This window comes from Gracilinanus agilis, chromosome 4 (assembly GCF_016433145.1).
Source record: "Gracilinanus agilis isolate LMUSP501 chromosome 4, AgileGrace, whole genome shotgun sequence".
NCBI lineage: Eukaryota > Metazoa > Chordata > Mammalia > Didelphimorphia > Didelphidae > Gracilinanus > Gracilinanus agilis.
The window spans coordinates 259,445,635-259,453,669 of record NC_058133.1 but is presented as its reverse complement, the minus strand read 5'-3'; the positions used below and the strand labels follow the sequence as shown (position 1 = coordinate 259,453,669).

The following is an 8,035-nucleotide window of genomic DNA, read 5'->3' as shown; positions in this document are numbered from 1 at the left end:
TTCCTTCCTTCCTTCCTTCCATCCTTCCTTCCTTCCTTCCTTCCTTCCTTCCTTCCTTCCTTCCTTCCTTCCTTCCTTCCTTCTTTCCTTCCTTTCCCTCATCTTCCAACTTATAAAGCAAAAAAGCATTAAGGGGTAGGCAATGGGGGTTAAGTGACTTGCCCAGGGTCACACAGCTAGCTCGGAAGTATCAGAGGGCAGAATTGAACTCAGGATCTCCTATCTCCAGACCTGACTCTCCATCCCTTGAGTCACCTAGCTGTCTCCACTCTTAAATTTCCTTTAATCCTGCAGCCCTTTCAATTTAGAAATAGAATATGAATTATTCTCTGGGTCAAGAGATTGTTGTCCTTTAATTTTTCCTCAATATCTTTGAATTTTCTCCTCTTCAAATTCAACCTCTAACATTCTTCACTAATTCAAACACTTCCAAGTTGCCTAAACAATTTCATTTTCCTTCTAATTCATCATAAGTTCTTCTTTCTTCCATAACCTTCTCCTATACAAGTCAGAAGTAGGAAAGACACTAGAAGACATAGACCAGCAATGAATGAGCACAGAGAAAATAATGTACTACATACCTGAGAGATGCATCATGGACAAAATGGTTGTCATCTAAATATGGAGGGACCCTGGACCTATGATGAAAGTTATGATGACAGAGTTAAACTTAGAAAGACTCTCTGGTGTCTATCAAAGTAAAGGATGTTCATTTGGTGATTCACTGAGAGATAATGACCGTCTCTATGGAAATGAGTTAGGGTCACTGAAACAATAGATGACAGAGAAACAGAGAGACAGACCAGATGGAGGGATGGACCTTAGACACTTCCTAGCTGTGTGACTCTGGCCAAATCATTTAACTTTGCTTGCCTCTGTTTCCTCATCTGTAAAATGAGTTAAAGAAGGAAATGACAAACCACTTACTTTTGCCAAGAAAACCCCAAATCAGATCATGAAAAGTTGAGTATGACTGAAATAACTGGACAAAAGAAAGAAGAGCAGTGGAATGCATGATTTAGAAATCCTGACCAGGAAGCAATGGGTGATTTTCACCCTTCTTCCTTTTACTCTGAAAATAGAGTCCAAGAAGGTGTTCTCTTAAAAGTTCACTTGGGTCACTGGAAATATCTAATTGAAGACAGGGAGGGGGAAAGTGAGGGTTTGTGAAGCAGCCTCTTAAATTCTCTTTTAATTCAGTAAGCTATGATTGGGAAGGAATGGAAAATGGTGACATGAGCCAATTTCTGAGAAATCTATGAAATATTGAATACTGATGATTTTTATATTTAAACTCTAGATAAAGCTGAACAGAACTCAAGCAAGCACTGGGGATGTTAGTAGTGCTTCTCAGAGTATGTGGGCCCTCGTTGGCAAAGCCATGGCATGTGGACACAGCTGGCTCTTGGGGAGCTGCTCTGTTCCCCCTCTTCCTAGCACAGGACATTTTTTGCATGCCCCACCCCTCTGTCTAGCTGCCCAAAGCAAGCACTTGCTCCCTCAGCTCTCTCTGGTAATGCAGGGGTTCATAGACAGCTTGAATTTGCCCTCTGGGCACTCAAACTGGGAGAAGGTTCCCTAACCTGGATCTCAGCTGACAACCTATATTTGTGCATTTGTAAGAGATCTGGTAAGGCTAGTAGCCTTAGAATGCCATCTACTGGGCATTCTGCTGTGATTGTACTGTTATGGTCAAAATTAAGGTAAACTGAGGCCCAAAGCTCCCGATACAACAAATTTATCAGAAAAACTAAGACCACAAGGCAGAGAGGTTAGAATTGTTACAGGTTTTTTTCTGGGAAGCAGAGACCAAAGAGCAGGACTTCATAAGCAAGATTTCAAAGATGGGAAACATTATGATTGGTTACAAAGCCCAAAGTAAACAATGTGATTGGTAACGCCTGTAGATATGAGGGACTACATGATTGTCCTTAAGGAATGTTGACTGATTTATAGAGCCCATCTGCAACCTACAAAGCTTGTTAGTGGAAGAGAGATAACAGACTTCCTGGCCCCCTTAATTGCGTATGGGCAGGAAGATGTTTGGAGATAATATATTTCTTTGAATTAAGGTGATTTATAGGACAGCTTAGCTCTGAAAAAAAGGCTGAAGTTCTGAACCTGTGAACTTCTTAAGTCAAACAAGGAAAGGGACTTAGGTGGTTAAACAAAACTACAAACAGAATTAATTACAAAAATAGAATCAATTTAGAAATAGAATCAAAGTAGTTGCAGACAATACCTCAGGGAAAATGTAGACTATTGTTAACCTATCATTCCTCCTCCAGAGATAAAGGGAAGGTACTCTGGTAGAGAAGATGACTTGTACTAGGGCATACATAACAACAGTTAAAAAATAAATCCCTTTTTCTCCCTTTGTCTCCCAGAAACAGAAAAAAAAAAGTATATTAATATTGGTTTTAGAATGATGAATAAACTATTTTAGATTATTCATTTATTGTTGCCAAGGTTTTATTGTCCCCACTTTTAAAAATTATATATTGTTAGCATAATGTCAGATCATTAATAATCCTATAAACTGACAAATTCCCTGTATGTCTTTGAACAAGTCATGCTCCCTTGGTGAACTTAAGTTTGCTCCTCTATTAAAGAAAGTCTCACATTTGATTATTGTGAGTGTGGAACCCCTACCATCTTTTATGATTTTAATAGTATTAGCCTTTAAGATTATAACCCAAATAATATAATTTGCTTCATATTATAAACATTAATTAATTAATGTTTAGTTATTCTTATTTAGTTAAGAAAAATACGGTTTAAGGGTAATATCAAATCTTGCTGACAAGCATTTTGGCCTGGAGCCTGTAGGCCAAAAGTTTCAAGCAACCCCACCACACCCTGTTGCAAAATCAGAAGACTGGAGGTAGAGGGCTGCTCTCGGGTCCAAATGTATCTTGGGTGCAAATGTCAGTCATAAATGTCATCCATCTAACTGCTGACTCCTAGTTGTCAGTGGAAAAAAAAACACATTAGATTTTAACCCTTTACTGAAAAGGTTTTAGAAAGGTCAGTAATAATAATAGATATAAAGTTACCACCCATAGGGATTATTACTTTTTTTTTACTTTCTGGCTTATTCAGCACTTGCATGATCTGTCACTTGAAAAATTCTGTATTCAGTCTGTCTTTTATGACAGGATGTCATTAGATTTCTATGTTTATAAAAAAAGGCTGGGGGCAGCTGGGTAGCTCAGTGGAGTGAGAGTCAGGCCTAGAGACAGGAGGTCCTGGGTTCAAACCCGGCCTCAGCCACTTCCCAGCTGTGTGACCCTGGGCAAGTCAATTGACCCCCATTGCCCACCCTTACCACTCTTCCACCTATGAGACAATACACCGAACTACAAGGGTTAAAAAAAAAAAAAAAGGCTATCTCCTGACACTCAAAAGTTCTCGGTCTTGATCTTGACCAGAGTCCAGCTTTATTATGAGATTGGCTCCCTCTCAATAAACCTATCATTTATCTTAGAGACTGAATTGGTGTGATAAAATTTCACTAATATTATTATAAATATAATAAATAAATATAACATATAAAGATATAAATATAATAAATAAAATTATCCCTAAAATCTTTTCCAATTCTGACAGAAAAGCAATGCCCTACAACTGTGAAAGACCTAGCTACTCTCTGCAAAACAATGATCCAGGATAATTCCATAGGATTTGTGACAAAGAATGCTATCCATCTCCAGAGAAAGAATAGTTGGAGTTGGATGCAGATCAAAGCACACAAATTTTCACATTAGTTTATTTATGGTTTTATTTTGGGGTTTTGGTTTTATATGAGTATTCTCTTACAACAATGACCAATATAAAATATATCCTGCATGATATACATTTATAACCCAGATCAAATTGCTTACCATCTCCAAGAGGGGGGAGGGAAGGGAGAGAAGGAGATAATTTGGATCTTATAGTTTAGGAAAACATGTATTGAAAATTATTACATGTAACTGGGAAAACAAAATATTTGAATAAAGAAAAAAAAGAAAAGAAAAATGAAAAGCAGTGCCCTAGAATTCTCAAATTCAAGAAGAAAAGACATTTATGTCTGCAGGAGCACTTCAACTTACTGTGACGAAAATTTATTAGCCGAGACACCAAAAATAAAACAAAGTCTCGAAGCAAAAAAGGAAATAGGTCTCACAATAAAGCTAGACTCTGGTTAGAAATTGAAGACCTCTATCCTTGTGAACAACCTTCATTTATACAGTCTAAACTTCTGCTAAAGATACAATATTTTTCAGATATATTTATACTTAACTCTTTCCCAATGGGCAAACAAAAAGAAGAAAAATTACAGGATGAAGGAGAAATGAAAAAACTTACGGGTGTGGAGAAGCGAAGAAAAATTTCATATAATATACTTCCTATATAGTCCTTTTAGGCAAAAATGTTATAGGAAAAACTTTGATTATTTTGCAGAAATAATTGAATCCTTACTCAATAAAATTACAAAATGACTGAATTGCAAAAATATCTAAGTAAAGAATAAATATCTACTAATGACATCTTCATGATGGGCAGGATAGGGGATTTCACATTCACACTTACACAGTGCTTTCTTTGCTCACAGATTTCCTCTTGCTGACTTGTTTTAGAAGTTATTGAGGGGCAGCTAGGTTGCTCAGTGGATTGAGAGTCAGTCTGAAAACAGGAGATCTTGGGTTCAAATGTGGCCTCAGACACTTCCTGGCTGTGTGACATTCGGCAAGTCACTTAATCCCCATTGCCTAGCCCTTACTGCTCTTCTGCCTTAGAACCTATACTAAGACAGAAGATAAGGGATAAAAAAATTAAATTTAATTAAAATTTTGAAAAAAGTAAGTTGGTGGATGGTTTAGGGGTAGCTATGTGGGCTAAGTACTGGGCTTAGAACCAGGAAGAATCACCTTCTTTAAATCTGGTCTCAGATCCTTACCAGCCATGTGACCCTAAGCAAGTCATTTAACCCTGTTTGTCTCAGTTTCCCCATATGTAAAATGATGTGGACTATTTCAAGTATATTTTCTCAAAAAAACCTCAAATGGGGTCATGAAGAGTTAGACATGACTGAAAAAAACAAAAAAGACATTTTTGATCTAATTGTAGGGAAGGAGGGATAGAGGGACCCTACTTGCCTATCACAAACTCCAGTGTAAAGACTTTCTGAGTAAGTAGTAATGAACAGGATAGAGTTAGTAAACCTCTTCTAGATAATCTGACTATTAATAATCATATTAATCAATCAACAAGTGTTTATTAAGTTTATTACCTATAATGTTCTAGGAACTATACTAGGTGCAAGGAAGATACTAAGACAATAATGAAATAATTCTGTTCTCAGGAAGCTTATATTATTTTTTTTACCCCAGTAATATTTTGTTATAATTTTTCTCTAAATTATATGTAGAAATATTTCTGACATTTTGCAATTTGGATTTTCTCTCTCCTTCCTTTCCCTCTCTAGATGGTGAATAATCTGATATAGGTTATACACGTGCAGAACATGCAGAACATAATTTTTTATTCTTCATGTTGTAAGAGAAGACACATTTAGCACATACAAGAAAAAATTAATAAAAGAGATAAAATGAAAAATGGCATGCTTCAATCTGCATTTAAACTCCTTCAATGAAAGTATTTTTCATCATGAGTCCCTTGGATTTGTCTTGGATCATTATATTGCTGAGAATAGCTAAGTCATTCACAGCTGATCATTGTACAATATTGCTATTGCTATGTACAATATTCTTCTGGTTCTGCTCACTTCACTTTGCATCACTTTTTATGTCTTTCCAGGTTTTCTGAAATCATCCTGATCATCATTTCTAACGGCACAATAGTATTCCATCACCAACATATACCACAACTTGTTCAATCATTCCCCAACTGATGGACATACCCTCGATTTCCAATGCTTTGCCACCACAAAAAAGAACTGCTGTTAATAAATTTTTTATAAATAGGTCCTTTTTCTCTTTCTTTGATTTGTTTGGGAATCAGATCTAGAAGTAATATTTATTGTAAATTAAAGGGTATACACAGTTTTATAGCCCTTTGGGCATGGTTCCAAATTGTTCTCCAGAATGGTTGTTATAATCTAATGGTGTATTATTGGCATAATTTCTAACAGCTCCTCCATCATTTATCATTTTCCTTCTTAGTCATATTAGCTAGTCTAATGTGAGGTGGTACTTCAGTGGGTTTTAATTTACATTTCTCTAATCAGTAGAGATTTGGAGCATTTTTTGTATGGCTATAGATAGCTTTAATTTCTTCTGAAAACTGCCTGTTCAACTCCTTCAACCAACTATCAATTGGAGAATTACTCATAATCTTATATATTTGACTCAGTTCTCTCTATATATACCTGGGAAATGAGGCCTTTATCAGAAAAACTTATGACAAATTTTTGCAGTTTTTTGGTTCCTTTCTAATCTAGGTTGTATAGTTTTATTTGTGCAAAACCTTCTTAATTTAATGTAATCAAAATTATCCATTTTACATCTTGTAATATTCTCTGTGACTTGTTTGGTCATAAATTTTCCCCTTATCTATAAGTCTGACAGGTAAACTATTCCATGTTCCTCTAATTTGCTTTTGGTATCACCCCTTATTTCTAAAACATGTATCCATTTTGACTTTACCTTAGTATTATGATGTGAAGTGTTGGTCAATGCCTACTTTCTGCCATATTATTTTCTAGTTTTTGTTGAACAGTGAGTTCTTGTCCCAAAAGCTTGGATCTCTGGGTTTATCGAACACTAAGTTACTATGATCATTTACTACTCTGTGTTGTATATCTAATTTATTCCACTGATTCACTACTCCATTTCTTAGCCAGCACCAGATTGCTTTGATTATTGCCTTATGGTACAGTTTGAGATCTGGTATGTCTACCCCACCTTCCCTCATATATATTATCTTTTGTGTATATATACATACATACACACAAAAGATAAAACCAAGGTTCAGCTTGGGACTGCAATTTGCATATATATATATATTGCTAATAGGGAGCTTACATTCTATCAGATACATTCTATCACTATACATATATACGATTATGATCATAGCCAAGCCTGTTGCCCCTGTCACCATGGATAAGTCATGGATGACTTGGAGAGTCACAAGATGGATATCTATGACTTCAGGAAGATATTTTCTCAACATCTCCTTCCTTAGCTCTCTGAAAAGCTTTGCCCTGACCTTGACACAGAAAGGACTTATAGAAGCAAGAGGCCAAGAGAATGGGTAAGAACCAGGGAGGAATAACGATGCTGTCACCATGGGGAGTGGATCCTGAACCAGGGCAGAGAGGATGATGAATGTAAGAATCATGTCAACATGGACACACTTGTTCTGCTGAAAATGTTTTGTCCAGGGACAGCCTTTGTTTTCTGCTCCCTATCCATTCATCTTGGAGAAATTTGTATTCACTTCAAGCCTGACACTTTTCCATGATGAGAAACATCCCCCTTTTCTTTTAGAGTTTGTTTTCAAAAGCCTATGTGAGAATATATAGATGTGAGAAAGCTGTTCATCACCAGAATTGCCCAACTGTCTACATTAGTATTTAGTTGCTATGCTAATAGGGAGATGGAGAGAAAACTAGACTAAGGCACTGGGCTTTATTTTTTAAATTCCAAGTTTGTACCATGAAGGAGAGGTAGCTCTCTGGGCAGTGTCAAAAAGCCACACATTGAGAAAATATGAGTTTATGAAAGGAAGAAAGAGAATAATTTTTAGGAATAGATACTTCTAAAATAAGGGCAGCTAGGTGGTGCAGTAGCTGGAGTACTGGGACTGGAGTTGAGAAAATCTTAGTTCAAATCTGGCTTCAGATACTTGTTAGCTGTATGACTCTGGGCAGGTCACTTCACCCTGTTTGGCTCAGTTTCCTTATCTGTAAAGGAAATGGCAAACCACTCCAGTATCTTTGTGAAGGAAACTCCAAAAGAGGTCAGGAAAAGTTGGATATGACGGTTAAAAATAAAACAGAAAAGAAAAATCCTAGCATAAGTGACCTAAT

At 36.4% G+C, this 8,035-nt stretch overlaps 1 long non-coding RNA gene across 1 annotated transcript in view; it reads right to left on the bottom strand.

The window, feature by feature from the left end:
- The window catches only part of LOC123248020, a 36,444-nt gene that overhangs the window by 2,831 nt on the left and 25,578 nt on the right, over positions 1–8,035 (bottom strand). Inside the window, exon 2 of the long non-coding RNA XR_006506167.1 lies at positions 582–638. This is a non-coding gene — a long non-coding RNA (uncharacterized LOC123248020). The remainder of the gene's footprint in view (positions 1–581; positions 639–8,035) is intronic.